The sequence below is a fragment of the Helianthus annuus genome, chromosome 5 (assembly GCF_002127325.2).
Source record: "Helianthus annuus cultivar XRQ/B chromosome 5, HanXRQr2.0-SUNRISE, whole genome shotgun sequence".
NCBI lineage: Eukaryota > Viridiplantae > Streptophyta > Magnoliopsida > Asterales > Asteraceae > Helianthus > Helianthus annuus.
The window spans coordinates 132,652,126-132,669,380 of record NC_035437.2 but is presented as its reverse complement, the minus strand read 5'-3'; positions in this window follow the sequence as shown (position 1 = coordinate 132,669,380).

Here is a 17,255-nt window from a genome sequence, read left to right as displayed (position 1 = left end):
AATCTGACGGTTTTCAAGAATTAACTTTTCATTTTCCTTTTTAACTTTTTCATGATCAATTTTATCATTTTCAATTTGGCTAGTTAATTCTCTTATCCGTTCAGTTGAAGCTTTAACTGTTTTGTCACGATCGAGAATTTGATTCTCAACGCTTCTGACTCTTGCTGTCAGATCATCAACTTTCTTTCCGTTGAGATACGTGACTGTATTACAAAATTTGCACTCTTTGTTGCAATTTTTGCAATCAACATTTCCATCAATTTGTTTACCTGACACATTTGTTGACAAGTTTGAACTGACCTGACTTTTTGACTCAGACACGGAGTTAGAGTCTACCTCAAGTGCTTTAGCAGCCAGCACTTTGTTAGCCATTTTTCCCAGGTTCTCAGCAGTCAACTCCTGCGTTGTGTCAATAACCCCAGTATCAATCTTCTTTGATTTCTCTATCTCTTCTTTCTCCTTTTTCTCATTCTCTTCTTTCTCCTTTTTCTCTTTCTCTTCTTTCTCTTTCTCATCTCCAATTCCCCACCATTTATTCTGCCAATACTCATCCTCTTCTTTGTACTCCTTGATTATGGCTTCGATATCAAGCGTTTTGTCATTGATCGCAATATTTCCATATGGGTCAAGATAACACTCCCTGTCCGGATCCCATATTCTCGCTCTCCTCGCTTCCAGATAGATACCAGAAATTCGAATGATTCTGTTTTCAGCCAACATTTTTCTGTATCTATACTTCTGCTCTTCAGTTCGGTTATCTTTCCAAGGAATAGGTTCGTTTTTCGCCATGAATGCATAACCAATTGCATCTTCTTCTGGTAGAACCTCTTTACTCCAATCATACCCTTCATCATCATAAATCACCGCAAGAGCTCTAGATTTCTCTTTGTTGTCTTCAACCTGCTTCAATCTAGGCGGCTCAGATTTATTCTAGTGATAAATCGCCTTCTTATAGTAATCATCTCTGAAAGGGTTCACCGACTCATCAGCATAAGCGTTTCTGCATTCTCGCTTGAAGTGACCTTTCTGCTTACACTTGAAGCAACTCACCTTGGACTTATCGAACCCCAATTTGGTAGATGGACCACCAATTGTCTTCCTGCCGGTAATTTCCATGAAACGTTGTGCTCGACGAACAGCACTGGCCATAGCCCAACGAATATCGATCAGCTCCATTTCTTCAGGATCTATCTGATCATAATCTTCTTTCGTTAAGTTGGTGTTGCCTATCTTTCCAGCTACTAACCCTTCATACGATTCCAACACCGATGCTAGAAAGATCATCTGCTGTTTAGCTGACTCCTTATCAAAATTCTGAGCATTCTTTAAATCTATTGTGATGTTGCATTGAAACTTTGCATCAGAATGACTTGCAGATGATGAAGATCCACTGTGATAACCACTGTGATTTCCACTACTTTGACTGCTTTGACTTTCTTTGCTTGTTGTGGACACTGATGTGCAAATTATGGTCTAATAAAAACTAAACCTAATCTAGACACCCTAGTTTTAAATTTATAACTAAGATTCTCTAAACCTAGACCACACAACCGGCAAGTGTACCGGTCAATGTAGTATAGCCTAAGTAAGTCCGAGTGTCGAACCCACGAGACTCTACTGAGTACGTTTACTAGACTCTGACTAGACTAACTCTACCCTAACTATACTTAATTGTTTTGTTGTTTGGATTTTGAGTGTTTTAATTAACTAATTAACTAATATCTTAATATTAACTAATGTGAACTAGACTACCAAGATGCAGACTGAAGGCTACTAAGGTGAAATCAAAGATGATAGGAAAGAAGGTTACCTAGGCAAGAATCCCTAGACTCATGAATAAAATCCTAACATTGGTTTTGAATGAAGACTCTGTCTAACCCGATAGACCCCCGGAAGGTAAACCGAACCAAACAGTATGACAAGTGATGAAGTGCTAAAATGGATTGACTCGAGTTATCGACCACCAAGTCCCACAACTATCAGGTATAAAGTAATTTATTCACTAAAACCCTCAAATTATGAAGCAGAAATAACTAAGAACACCGAGACCCTAGGAAACTCTAGACGCGAATAAACAAATGAACCCGAGTTATCGGCCACCCAAACTGCCAAACAATGCCCAGCTAATAACCTAACAATTCTAAATTAGATTTCTCACCTCTAGAAAAGATTGCACGTTTTAATCAATTGGTTTTAATAATTATTAAACTTGAATTAGATTTCTCACCTTCAAGGTCTAGACTGAAAGGTTACAACCTAGACCGACTCCCGGCTCTAAAGTATATTTCTAAGTATCTAGAGCAATGGAACCAACAAATAAATTATCAAACCAATCAAAACCAACACACAAATAATTAGAATCGGGTTCAAAAATTATGATTTATAAATCATCACATTCATTCAAAACCAAAAGTTAATCATTCAAACAAATCGTCTAGTTCATCAACCCTAGACAACCATAAAAGTTTAGCCAACAATCATATTCAAGAAAAATAAACAGGTCTCAAATAAATAACAAATCATGTTCACGAGTTCGACTAAAAAATCAAACTAACTCGTTCGCGAACCGACCTGATTATTGATCTCAAACTTGAACCTTGATCGTGCCTTTTTTCTTTTTCCTTTCTGCCGTCGTGTCTTTTTACAGCCGTCTTTTCCTTTTTTCTTTCCTTCTGCCGTCCAGTCTCGATATATATCCATGAGGGTTTTTTTTATTCATCAAAATTCTTTCAAAGGCCCAAACCCTTAATTCACTATCTCAGCTGGGCTTATGGTTTTTCACGGCCTCTTTTTCTTGTGGAGTTACCAATTGTATTTTTTCATTTTGGCCTAAATCAAATATTAGTTTGATCCATGACCAATATTATTTCTTTGGATTTTGGTTTGTCACGTGGCCATCTAAAAACTTACTCCACCAAATATGAGATAATACTCCATCAGCTTTAAAGTTGGACCCCAAATACAATTTCCTCACTTTTGTCGTGTACCATATGTGATTTAATCACAACTTCCATATTTTTGCCACTACTATAGCCTCTCTAACTAAACAAAATAGAGATAGGAGGCTCGACCACTTAGAGAAAATAGCTGCAAATTTCCTTCCGTCACTGGCGTTTTACTCTGCCCAACTTGCTGGTTATTTCCATATTACTCTTTTCCGTTTCATTTGCACCAGGACCTGCCAAAACACAAACTAATATAATATAATACTAAAGCTAAATAAAAACAAATAAAAACTATACAAAAATCATACATTTTATACGGGACAAATATGTGTATTTTACCACACATCAAATATCCCCACACTTAAATCTTTTTCGTCCTTGAAAAAGAATTATGCATACGAAATCAGAGATGAATAGTTACTCGGGTCAAAAATTATTTTTATTTTGTTAAAATCAAAACTTGTGTTAGCCGCGATTGCAAATATGTTTGTCCCTTTAAACCCAAACTCAGTTCTAAGCCCCTTATCATGCAAATTTAGTTCAAGTGCGGTCAATCTACCTAGGGCCTCACGCTAGAAGGTACGGTCCACCTAATCCCGCCTCAAGCTTATAGAACAAAAGGAATGATCATTGGACCAATTCCCAACCGTCTTATATCAAAACCAAGAGAATTTAAAAATCAAATATATTTTTTTTTTCAGCATTATTTTTTTTCTTTCTTCTCATTCTTTTTTTTAATGAGCGTAGACGTTGCTTTCCCTAACCCAGAGGCATTCCGGCTGTAGAGTCGCTATCCCCAGCTCGGATTACTTAGGCTTCGGTACTTTTTTATTTGCAAGTTCGATTTCACACATCCTAGAGGTATTCCGGTTGTAAAGTCACTATCCCCAACCAAGATTACATACGCCTGCGCTACTTTCATTCAGTTTCTATAGCTCATTTTTTTCTTTTTTTTTTCATGATTACAAATTCTAACGGTTTTAACTTATAACGGCATTCTTTATACTCTTATTGGCGGTTTCAATTTCCCATTTTCCATAGATGAAAACCCACTAGTAGACCGACAATTAAGGTAATATTAACTCAAAGGGACCTAAACCAAACCGGACCTATTCACATATCCCAAACTAGACACAAGCTCGACTTAATTAATCTCATATTATTATTATTTGAACCTGAACAAAAACCATCTTTTCTATCATTTTCCGTATTAATTTTGCAAACTTCTTTATTCAAAAGACATTTTTCGATTTTTTTTTAATTTTTTAATTTTTTTTATTTTTAATTTTTTTTTTGACTCAAGACTCACTAACTAAGACCTAAACGACAGTTTCCCATCCCCACACTTAAACTCTACATTGCCCTCAATGTAGGATGGAAACCGACTCAAAAGACTAAAAATAAATAAGAAATAAAAAGACTAAGGGCAAATTGGAAAGGACTTAGCTAGTTTAATAACGCATAAGCTTTAGAACTCTCGTCCAGTCCAGCTCGATCGTATAGCATTTCATTCGCGATCGGCTTTGACTCTGACTAGTACGCTTGGAAAATAGCTTGAAATTTGAAAAGCAGCTCCAAAATCACCCGAATGACGATTGAGTACGGGTGGTACATATCCAAACCTGCATAAACAAAAACAAGCAAAAACCCAAGCAGTACCGACTCTAAAAAAGACAACTAATAAAATACAAAAACTACAACTCTATACAAACTCCACAAAACCTCCCCACACTTGAACTTAATCAGGAGGTTTCTCTTTGATCTGAACCCGGTCTAACCCATTTAATTCCACCCGGTCCTCATAAACATTTAAAAATTTTGTAGTGGAATTATAATAGAATTCTAAATATTTAACCGGGTTGAAACACCAAAATATGAACTTACCTGGCAGGAGCCGCTGAAACACGATCCCAGGTGTTCTTCTCATTGCCTTCTCCCGTGGTTTTGAACTTTTACTCGCATTCGTTATCAGTACCACGGGCCAGCTGTGGTGTTCTTCCTCTTCCACCACCACTTCTTCTTTTTTGATGTCCGTCATTGGGTTTCCTGCAAGTAAAGCTTCTAAATATGCAAGGTCCCCCTCCGGATCAAATGTACCTCCTTCTTCATCTACCGACAAACCCTCTAACTCATCCGCAAATTCTCTCTCCCAAAACAGCTCATCTTCACTTCCCTCATCCTCTTCATCTGACAAATCCCATATTGGTTCGGTGGGATAAGACTCAGCATCAGAAGAATCCAGGTCAATAGGATTACCTGCCATTAAGAGAGTAGAAAGAGCAGAACAAGGTAGAGAGAATAAAAGAAAACTAACTAAAAAAAATTACACAACTATACAAGTAGCACAGATTATGTCAATTAAGTCTAATCAAAGCTAATAAACGCAATCGCCAAGAGTCCCCCGGCAACGGCGCCAAAAACTTGATGTGCAAATTATGGTCTAATAAAAACTAAACCTAATCTAGACACCCTAGTTTTAAATTTATAACTAAGATTCTCTAAACCTAGACCACACAACCGGCAAGTGTACCGGTCAATGTAGTATAGCCTAAGTAAGTCCGAGTGTCGAACCCACGAGACTCTACTGACTACGTTTACTAGACTCTGACTAGACTAACTCTACCCTAACTATACTTAATTGTTTTGTTGTTTGGATTTTGAGTGTTTTAATTAACTAATTAACTAATATCTTAATATTAACTAATGTGAACTAGACTACCAAGATGCAGACTGAAGGCTACTAAGGTGAAATCAAAGATGATAGGAAAGAAGGTTACCTAGGCAAGAATCCCTAGACTCATGAATAAAATCCTAACATTGGTTTTGAATGAAGACTCTGTCTAACCCGATAGACCCCCGGAAGGTAAACCGAACCAAACAGTATGACAAGTGATGAAGTGCTAAAATGGATTGACTCGAGTTATCGACCACCAAGTCCCACAACTATCAGGTATAAAGTAATTTATTCACTAAAACCCTCAAATTATGAAGCAGAAATAACTAAGAACACCGAGACCCTAGGAAACTCTAGACGCGAATAAACAAATGAACCCGAGTTATCGGCCACCCAAACTGCCAAACAATGCCCAGCTAATAACCTAACAATTCTAGATTAGATTTCTCACCTCTAGAAAAGATTGCACGTTTTAATCAATTGGTTTTAATAATTATTAAACTTGAATTAGATTTCTCACCTTCAAGGTCTAGACTGAAAGGTTACAACCTAGACCGACTCCCGGCTCTAAAGTATATTTCTAAGTATCTAGAGCAATGGAACCAACAAATAAATTATCAAACCAATCAAAACCAACACACAAATAATTAGAATCGGGTTCAAAAATTATGATTTATAAATCATCACATTCATTCAAAACCAAAAGTTAATCATTCAAACAAATCGTCTAGTTCATCAACCCTAGACAACCATAAAAGTTTAGCCAACAATCATATTCAAGAAAAATAAACAGGTCTCAAATAAATAACAAATCATGTTCACGAGTTCGACTAAAATAAATATATAAAAATCAAACTAACTCGTTCGCGAACCGACCTGATTATTGATCTCAAACTTGAACCTTGATCGTGCCTTTTTTCTTTTTCCTTTCTGCCGTCGTGTCTTTTTACAGCCGTCTTTTCCTTTTTTCTTTCCTTCTGCCGTCCAGTCTCGATATATATCCATGAGGGTTTTTTTTATTCATCAAAATTCTTTCAAAGGCCCAAACCCTTAATTCACTATCTCAGCTGGGCTTATGGTTTTTCACGGCCTCTTTTTCTTGTGGAGTTACCAATTGTATTTTTTCATTTTGGCCTAAATCAAATATTAGTTTGATCCATGACCAATATTATTTCTTTGGATTTTGGTTTGTCACGTGGCCATCTAAAAACTTACTCCACCAAATATGAGATAATACTCCATCAGCTTTAAAGTTGGACCCCAAATACAATTTCCTCACTTTTGTCGTGTACCATATGTGATTTAATCACAACTTCCATATTTTTGCCACTACTATAGCCTCTCTAACTAAACAAAATAGAGATAGGAGGCTCGACCACTTAGAGAAAATAGCTGCAAATTTCCTTCCGTCACTGGCGTTTTACTCTGCCCAACTTGCTGGTTATTTCCATATTACTCTTTTCCGTTTCATTTGCACCAGGACCTGCCAAAACACAAACTAATATAATATAATACTAAAGCTAAATAAAAACAAATAAAAACTATACAAAAATCATACATTTTATACGGGACAAATATGTGTATTTTACCACACATCAGACACATTCTCAGCAGTAAACGCAGTCTTGGGAGAAGTTGCTTTTGGCATCATGCTTTTTGGATAATACAAATCCAAATTCTGCTGGTAGGATGAGTGATTGACTTTGTATGTCTTCTTCAGTTCCAGCTCGTGACTTTCAAGTCTCTCAATCAACAAATCCACATTCAACTTTGAAGGCTCGATAGTGTTTTTTAGCATCAGCGCATAATATCTCCAATCCATCTCGTCAGGAAATGAATCGAACAGTTTGTCGATAAGCTCATCCTCAGGATATCTGATATCATGTCTTGCTAATTCCAGCTTCAGATGACCAAACCTTTCTATCATTTTACAGACTGACTCATTCTTTAAACATCCAAACATATCAAATTCTTTCCTAAGAAGTTTCTTTTTTACTTTTCACAATTTCAGCACTTCCTAGACATTTCGTTTCTGGCTTTTTTCAGAGATCTTTTGCATTTGAATAATCGATCAATGAGATTATGTCCTCTCGAACGGACTGGAATAACAATGCCACACATTTCTGCTCGGCAACAAATGATTCAATCTCCTCAGCTGATGTTAAAGTTTCACCATTTTTGTTTCCATCTGAATAACCAGTTTTCAGACTCCTCCAGCTGGGAAATGCGAATGCCATCAACCAATCTTCAAACTTTCTTGACCACCTACTGTATTCCTCGATAGCCATTAGCTTTGGAGCTTTATTTAATGTTCCGAAGGCACTTTCCGATTCCCAAGCTTCCTTTTTCTTCACATTCGACGGATTCTCATTGTTTTTGCTTGTAGATGAATCGTCTCCCGAATTTCCAGAAAATGCATACAAGTCACTGAATGGATTCAAGAATATATCATCCATCTTGAGTGTACCTGCAAAATCAGCAATTACTTAGAAAAATTTCGAGATTTTTAAAATCAGTGACAAATGAGTGAAATTTCTAATTTTGTGACAAATAAGCGAAATCACATATGTCACAAAAACAAAACCAGTTCTTTGACAGATAAGCGAAACCAGTTATGTTCCTAAAAGCGAAACTATGTGTCCGTATGAGCGGAACTACTCAATGTCGGTATGAGCGAAACTGGTAAAGTTCGTATGAGCGAAACTAGCTGGTTCGTATTAGCGAAACTACAAGATGTCACTATGAGCGAACCTACCAAGTTCGAATGAGCGAAACTAGTTTTTAATCAGTTTTTACCATTTTTAAGCCGTATTTTAATCTGATTCTTTCTAGGGTTTGCTATTACTATGTTTCACACGTTATACTCGAAAATCAGGCCATTTCAACCGTAGGAACCAGTTCAAATCGAAAAAGTATGAAAGAAAGTGAGTAGAAATGAGAGAATTCTGTAGAATCAAGCTGTAGTAGTATAAACTCCTCGTCCTGAGCTCTGATACCACTTGTTGGACCGTGTTCCGACCCTAAACAGTCAGTTGAGAATGTTCATCTTCACATACAAAGGCGGAATCAATGCACATGAAGTTATACAACTTTTCCTTTTCAATTCTTTCTCTTTTATTGTTTTCTGATTCAATTTTGACAGAGTTTGGTTACACAAAGCATGACCTAGTTCCGCTCCAACGTACACGACTTACTAACTAGGTTTCTCTCAAAATGACTATATATAGTCCCTGTGGTTTCGCTTATACAACATGACACATAAGCGAAACTCCCTAATGACATATAAGCGGAACTACTTCTAACCTATGTACATAAAAGCGAAACTACAACATTAATACCTAATTTAACTTTCAAGCTCCTATGTTAACCTATCTTGACCTAAGACTTAATGCAGACGTAGTCAACAGACATTCCATGCAACAATAAGTCACTATCTTGTTTTTCTATACAATTTATTCAGCTGATGATCCTTCATGTATATTTGTGATACTTAATCGGAAAAGTAGGTTTTAAGTTTTAATTATATGATTTGATGTAAATATATATATATATATATATATATATATATATATATATATATATATATATATATCGATATGATAAGGAATTACATGTATTCTCACCTTTTTGATGTTGTCTATTGTTATTTTGATATATATTAGTTGTATCATCTTTTTTTAGATGTTCTGCATACCTTAATGGATTGTATTCATTTGTTTCATAATGTTACTGATTTTGAATCTATATGATTGATACTGTTACAGTTTTATGTGAGAATGATTTATGGATTTCCGTGTTACCTTCAAAGCAGTAAAAGGAAATGTTTGGTTAGTAGTTTCATCCGATCTTAGTTTAACACTTAATTTTAATTTTTTAGTATGATAATTAACAATAAAAGTGTTTCTTTTATTTATGCTTAGATTTTGCCAAAACAGTATCAAAATTGGATTCAACAGTTTAATTATCCAATTGGAAATACAAATATCCGAACCACAAATGGAAATGTTTTTAAAGTCAAGATCTATCCCCTAAGCAATGGCAGATATTATTTTTATAATGGTTGGTGTCAGTTGGTAGACAGTTTGAAAATACCTTCAGATTCATGGTTGATATTTCATTATGAAGAAGCATTACAAAGTTTCAGAATATTGTATTTTTATCAAGACATTGCTCTTTCTCCTTGTGAAGAGTTTTACTACAAACCATCTGGTAATGAAGATTATGTGGTATGTAACTTCGAATATTATTCAACATGTAATTTTATTGGAGATACAGTTGTTTAATTGTTGTGTTTTATTTTTTTACTTAATTTTCTGATATGTTTTTACTAATGTACTATATAATGTGTTTTATTCTGATTGTAGAGTATTAATCGTTCTTTTGTTCATCACAAGATGTTAAACACTATTCCTTCATATCCGATTGTTATTAAAGGATCTGAAAACCAGAACTGGTCTGTAGGGATGGAAGATATCAACAATGAACTTTACATAATTACCGGATGGAAGGAGATAAAGAATGACTTGTCATTAACTGCTAATCATCTCACTGTCTTTGAGATGATTGATCTTCAGACTTTTCAAATCACGGTTTTCAATTGTCCTACCTGTGATTTAGTGCTTCCACCTGAGGTTTGTGTTGTTGTGTCACACCCCCAAAATCCACCCGCGGAGTACCACCGCTTGGGAGCGTGACTGACCAGGATCAAGCCATCAATCATATCAAACATAGCATTTAATAATAAAAGTAATTAATGTAAATCATCATGACATGATTGATGTTTCAAAACCAAACATTGTTTAAGTAGCGGAAGCATAGTAATGTAACTCAAAATAGTTATACGTTCAATTGTTTATCCACGATCCGTATTCCCACAACGACCTGCTCCTCCCTGTGCAAGCTCCCAGTATACCTAAGGTCCTGCAAGGCATGCAGCAAATAATCAACAAACTAGTTGAGCGAGTTCACAGTAAGTTCATAGTGTAGTGTGCATGTTTAACTAGTGGGGGTTTCCCAGACTAGTGTGTACTAAAGGTGGGGGCTTCCCAAACCTTGTGTTCATATTACGGGTGGGGGCTTCCCATGTTTATCCTGGCTAATGAGGGCTTCTCATTAACGGTACTTACTAGACTAACTTCCAACCATGTGTTCTTCTTTACCGAGAACAGGAAAACGTACAGGGTCACGTAGGCTTTACGTGACGTGCCCTTCCCCGAGGACAGTGGTACGCGTGGGGGCTACGTAGGCTTTACGCAGCGTGGCCTTCCGACCTGGAAGCCAGTGGATGGTATTGGGTTACGTAGGCTTTACGTAACGTGTCCTCCCGACCCGGGAGACAAATGGCAAATACTGGGTTACGTAGGCTTTACGTAACGTGTCCTGACTAACCTGAGGACGATGGTCTATAGTCTAGAGAATGCGTAAGTACGAGTAACTCTTTTAACAATAACATATCCAACCCAATTCCCAACCCGGGAATCCCATGCCTTGGCTGTGTGAACTCACCTTGGTTTGCTCGGCAGATACCCAAAGAGTACAGGTAGCAAGTAAATGGTCAACCACGTCCTATCATGGTTATTATGCAAGTCAGGTTCGTGTATAGCACGCTTGTATCACTTATGATATCGAGTATGATCATGGCAAATCACATAAACGTGTCAGCAGTTCAAATCATGTAACGAGTCCAAGTAGTCGGCCTAAACAGCTAAGCAGTCCAATTAGCAGTCAAGAGCATACTTGTGCGTGTTAACCCTGGCCCAACATAATCCCGGCCCAAATAGTAAACGCATACTAGTCCAATAACAAACAGTTCACAATTTCAATCATTTGGCCCAAACGGTTGGGCCCGTGGCAGTGTAGGCCCAAACAGATGTACGTGCAAAGGTGGTCTCGAGTCGCAACCAATGATCTCGAGTCGCAACTGGGTTACGAGTCGCAACAGCTGGTTGCGAGTCGCAATGGTGATTTCGGCTCATCATGGTCTGGTTACGAGTCGCAACGGGACTCGCAACCATGGTCTCGGCTTGTGCTGTTTGTGGTCTCGAGTCGAGACTGTGAGGTTTCGACTCGCAATCTGAGTCGCAACCGTGTGTGTAACTGGTTTCCATAATTCTAGTCAATTAAACTCCGTGATTTCAGCTAACACCTTGGACAGTTTCACAATTTCGATCAATCAACAGTTAATTCAGATTTCATGCATATTCATAACAATTCAAGAACATCGAACCAGTTATAAATCAGTAATTGTGCATATGAACCATATCTTTTAACATTCAATTAGATTAATCCTTGAAACATAACTATCCCGTAGCCTACCAATTCTAACACCCGAAACAATATATGATAACCGATTACTAGACCATGCATTCAAGAACATATACGACAAACCACGACCCGAATCATAGCACATAACCATGGATTAATCAGCATCATACAATTCCGATTTCGTGACTATCTAACCGATTAACAAGATTATTATCATCACACATCATCAACAACTATCCGAATGACCATGAAAACACGTATAAACAACATGCTATCTAACAATACAAATCACAACCACACTAACCGGATTAGGGAAGAAGAAGAGGACAATCCGAATGGAGATGTTCTTGCCGTCGGTTCCAAGCACACGAGAGAAGGAGCGGAAATCGCCTAGGGTTTGTGTGTGTGGTGTTTTGCAAAAGTAGTAAAACAAACCCCTAATCCCGGTTTTGTGTTGCGAGTGGGGGAGTGGGCCGAGCCCATCCGGTTACTTCTAAGGGTCCGTGAACAAGGTGTGGCCCAAAGGGCTTGTGCACTCGAATGTAGTGTTGTGCGGATCGGTTTAAATTGTGCGGTTTGGGTTCGCGAACACATAATCATTCATATAGCATGCATACACATATGGCACATAACATCATAACATTCATTCTCGTAAGCACGTAATGTTACATCAAAGCAAGTCTAAAGTTCGAGTTGTCACATTATCCCCAACTAATTGGAAATTTCGTCCCGAAATTTGGTATGCACTTACTGAGGAAGCTAGGTAAACTGTACTGTTCACTGATTTTCCTGGGGTGTCACATCCTCCCCCCGTTGATCTGGAATTTCGTCCCGAAATTCCGAAGTAGTAGCTTCAGCCTCAGTAGTGGTAGCATTGGTTTCGAATAACTGGGGGTACTTTTCTGTCATCCTGTCTTCGTGTTCCCAGGTGTACTCTGGGCCACGTTTGGAGTTCCAACGAACTCGAACAAGAGGGATTCTCTTGTGTTTGAGGACCTTCACATCCCGGTCCGTGATTTCTACTGGTTCCTCGACGAACTGCAACCGCTCGTCGATAGTGAGTTCCTTAAAAGGAATGATGAGGTTTTCATCTGATAGGCACTTCTTCAAGTTCGATACATGAAAAACATTGTGAACTGCCCCGAGTTCAGCTGGTAGTTTTAGCTTGTATGCTACTTTGCCAATCTTTTCTATGATTTCGAATGGTCCGACGTACCGCGGATTTAGTTTGCCCCGTTTGCCAAAACGAACCACACCCTTCCAGGGTGAGACTTTCAATAAAACCCGGTCCCCGACCTGAAATTCCAATGGCTTTCTACGCTTGTCCGCGTAGGCTTTCTGACGGTCGCGTGCTGCCGCCATGCGTTGTCGTATTTGTGCAATCTTTTCTGTGGCGTCCACTACGATCTCTGGACCCGTGATCTGACTATCCCCTACCTCTGCCCAGCAGAGGGGTGACCGGCATTTACGTCCGTACAATGCCTCGAATGGAGCGGCTTGTATGCTGGTGTGATAACTGTTATTATACGAGAACTCCACCAAAGGGAGGTGCTTTTCCCAGCCGTTGCCGAAGTCTATAACGCATGCCCGAAGCATGTCTTCAAGCGTTTGGATCGTTCGCTCAGACTGCCCATCCGTCTGGGGGTGATATGCTGTGCTCATGTCTAATCGTGAGCCGAAATATTTATGCATCGCTTGCCATAGTTCTGACGTGAATCGTGCGTCGCGATCCGAAATGATGGATGTGGGCACCCCGTGCCTCGAAACAACTTCTTTAAGATAGACGTCTGCTAGAGTGGAGAACTTATCCGTTTCCTTTATAGGTAAGAAGTGTGCAGACTTGGTGAGTCGATCCACGATCACCCGTATGGTATCATTCCCACGCTGGGATCTAGGTAGGCCTGTAACAAAATCCATGGAAATTTCTTCCCATTTCCATTGAGGTATCTTAGGCTGTTGAAGTAGGCCAGCCGGTTTCTGATATTCAACCTTGACCCTCGCACAGGTCAAGCATTTTCCGACGTATGTAGCGATGTGGGCCTTCATACTAGGCCACCAATAAGTAGTGCCGATGTCGTGGTACATTTTATCCGACCCTGGATGTACCGAGTAGCGAGACTTGTGAGCTTCATCCATCACAAGTTCGCGTAGACCGCCATAAAGTGGGACCCAAATACGGCCCGTTACATAGTAGGCGCCGTCTGCCTTCTGTTCCATTTGTGGTCGTGAGCCGCGTAAGGCTTCAGCCTTGACGTTTTCGGGCTTCAGTGCTTCTGTCTGAGCAGCTCGTATCTGTGCAGGAAGGCTAGACTGAATCGTAAGCTGTAGCGCTCGCACGCGCCGTGGTAGAGTGTCTTTCCGACTGAGGGCATCGGCCACAACGTTGGCTTTGCCTGGATGATACTTGATAGCACATTCATAATCGTTCAGTAGTTCAACCCATCGTCGTTGACGCATGTTCAAATCCTTCTGCTTAAGAATATGCTCGAGACTCCTGTGATCGGTGTAAATCGTGCACCTGGTACCGTACAGGTAGTGTCGCCATATCTTAAGCGCGAAAACAACAGCTCCCAGCTCTAAATCGTGCGTCGTGTAGTTGCGTTCATGAACCTTGAGTTGACGTGAAGCGTAAGCAATAACCTTGTCGCGCTGCATTAACACACATCCAAGTCCCCGAATGGATGCATCACAATAGACCACGAAGTCATTCGTGCCTTCAGGCAAAGAGAGGATAGGTGCACTGCAAAGTCTATCCTTTAGGTGCTGAAAAGCAGTCTCCTGGGGCTCTCCCCAGCGATAGGTAACACCCTTCTGTGTCAGTAGCCTAAGCGGCTGAGCAATCTTCGAAAAGTCTCTAATAAACCGTCTGTAGTAACCTGCCAAACCCAAGAATTGGCGTATTTCTGTCGGCGTACGCGGTGCAGGCCAGTTTCTGATCGAATCTACCTTGGATGGATCGACATGGATCCCATCCCTGTTCACTACATGGCCTAAGAAGTGGACTTCACGAAGCCAGAATTCGCATTTAGAAAGCTTGGCGTACAACTGTTCCTTTCGAAGGAGTTCCAATATAAGGCGAAGATGCTGCTCGTGTTCCTCCTGACTCTTGGAGTAAATCAGGATGTCGTCGATGAATACTATGACAAACTTGTCAAGATAGGGTTTGCATACCCTGTTCATAAGATCCATAAATACGGCAGGCGCGTTCGTTAACCCGAACGGCATGACAAGAAACTCGTAGTGACCATAACGAGTTCTGAAGGCTGTCTTAGAGACGTCCTCATCCCGGACTCTCAGCTGATGGTACCCCGACCTCAAATCTATCTTCGAATAGTAGCACGACCCTTGCAACTGGTCGAATAAGTCGTCGATGCGTGGAAGAGGATAACGGTTCTTCACCGTCACCTTGTTGAGTTCACGGTAGTCGATGCACATCCTGAACGTACCGTCCTTCTTTTTCACGAAGAGTACTGGAGCTCCCCAAGGCGAAGAGCTTGGACGAATGAAACCCTTTTCCAAGAGTTCCTGCAGTTGCTTTGACAATTCCTCCAATTCCGATGGAGCTAGACGATATGGTGCGCGAGCTATGGGTGCTGCTCCTGGAGCGAGCTCGATTTGGAATTCGACCTGACGATGAGGCGGTAAGCCAGGTAAGTCTTCAGGAAACACCTGAGGAAAGTCACGTACAATTGGAATATCCTCCAATTTCTTTTCTTTTGCTGATGCGTCTGAAACAAGAGCCAAAATGGCTGTGTGACCCTTACGTAAGCATTTCTGAGCCTTCAAGAAAGAGATGATGCCAACCACTGCACCACTCTTGTCGCCTTGAACTTCGAGAGGTTCCTGACCAGAACGAGGAATGCGAATAACCTTCTCGCTGCATAAGATTTCTGCCTGATGTTGGGATAGCCAATCCATCCCAATCACAACGTCGAAACTACCCAAAACTATGGGAATGAGATCAATAGAGAAGGCTTGACCAGCTAAGATAAGATCACAACCCTGAACTACGTGCGTGGCTTCTAGACTTTTACCGTTAGCTAACTCTACTACATGTTTGGTGGGTAAAAGTGTTGGTGCACGTTTTAGCAGTTGACACATTTTCACAGACATATAGCTTGTATCCGCACCCGAATCAAACAAAACAGTAACGTAAATATTGTCGAGGAGAAACTTACCCATTACAACGTTGGGATCGTTCACTGCGTCGCCTCGACCTAGTACGAATGCACGACCACGAGCTTCATTGCCGTTGTTGTTGTTTCCCCCGCTGTTGTTATTCCCGTTGCCCTGATTGTTGTTGTTGCGGTTCTGGTTCTGGTTCAACTGAGGGCAATCTCGTTTGAAATGACCTTCAACCCCACACTGGAAACATCCCCGGTTTCCACGCTGTGGCTGCTGCTGCTGCTGCTGCTGCTGGTTCTGTGAGCGGGTTGCTGAGGCTGCTGATTCTGGTTCGCAGGCCGTGGACTCCTACAGTCTTTGGCCTCGTGGCCCATCTTAAGACACCTTTGACAACGACCCTTGTTACACGGGCCGTGGTGATGCCTGTTGCAGTTGTGGCACCTAGGTTGACTACCCTGATATCTCCTCTGTCTGTGACTACCAGAGGATTGCTGACTGGGACTCTGGTAATGGTCAGTCTTCTGTTGCTGAGCTTGAGACTGAACGGATGCTGAGCCTCTGCTAGAATCTCCATCCCACTTTCTTTTACTGTCCCCAGATGTAGCAGGAGTAACTGAGGTGGTGACGTTAGCAGTAGCATTAACACGCTTGGGCAGTTTATTCTGATCCACTGCCTGATCGGTGATACGGTGAGCGAGACGCTGGATTTCTTGGATGTTATCGAGATTAGCCGACGTCACGTGGCTCTGAATTTCTGGCGCCAATCCCTTGAGATACATCTCAATGCGCTTGTATGGAGGGTCCACCATAGTTGGACACAGAACGGCCAGCTCATTCGACCGTTTAGTATACGCTTCGATTTCTGATCCAACCATTTTCAGATTATACAACTCGTCTTCCAGCTTGTGAATATCTTCACGTGTACAGTACTCACGCTTGATGAGTTCCTTGAAATCGTTCCATGGGGTGGCGTTAGCAGCTGCCAACCCGAGAATTTGCACCTGCGCGTTCCACCAGGTTAGCGCGATTCCTTCCAAAGTGCCGGTGGCAAACTTGACCTTGCGAGCCTCAGGGCACTCGCACATTTCGAATACTGATTCTAACTTTTCAAACCAATGGAGGAGTCCCACTGCCCCCTCTGTGCCGCTGAAAGAGTTTGGACGACAGTCCATGAAGTTCTTGAATGTGCAGACAGGCTGCTGCGCGTGTTGACCTATTGTGTACGAATAGGACGAAGTTAAATACGA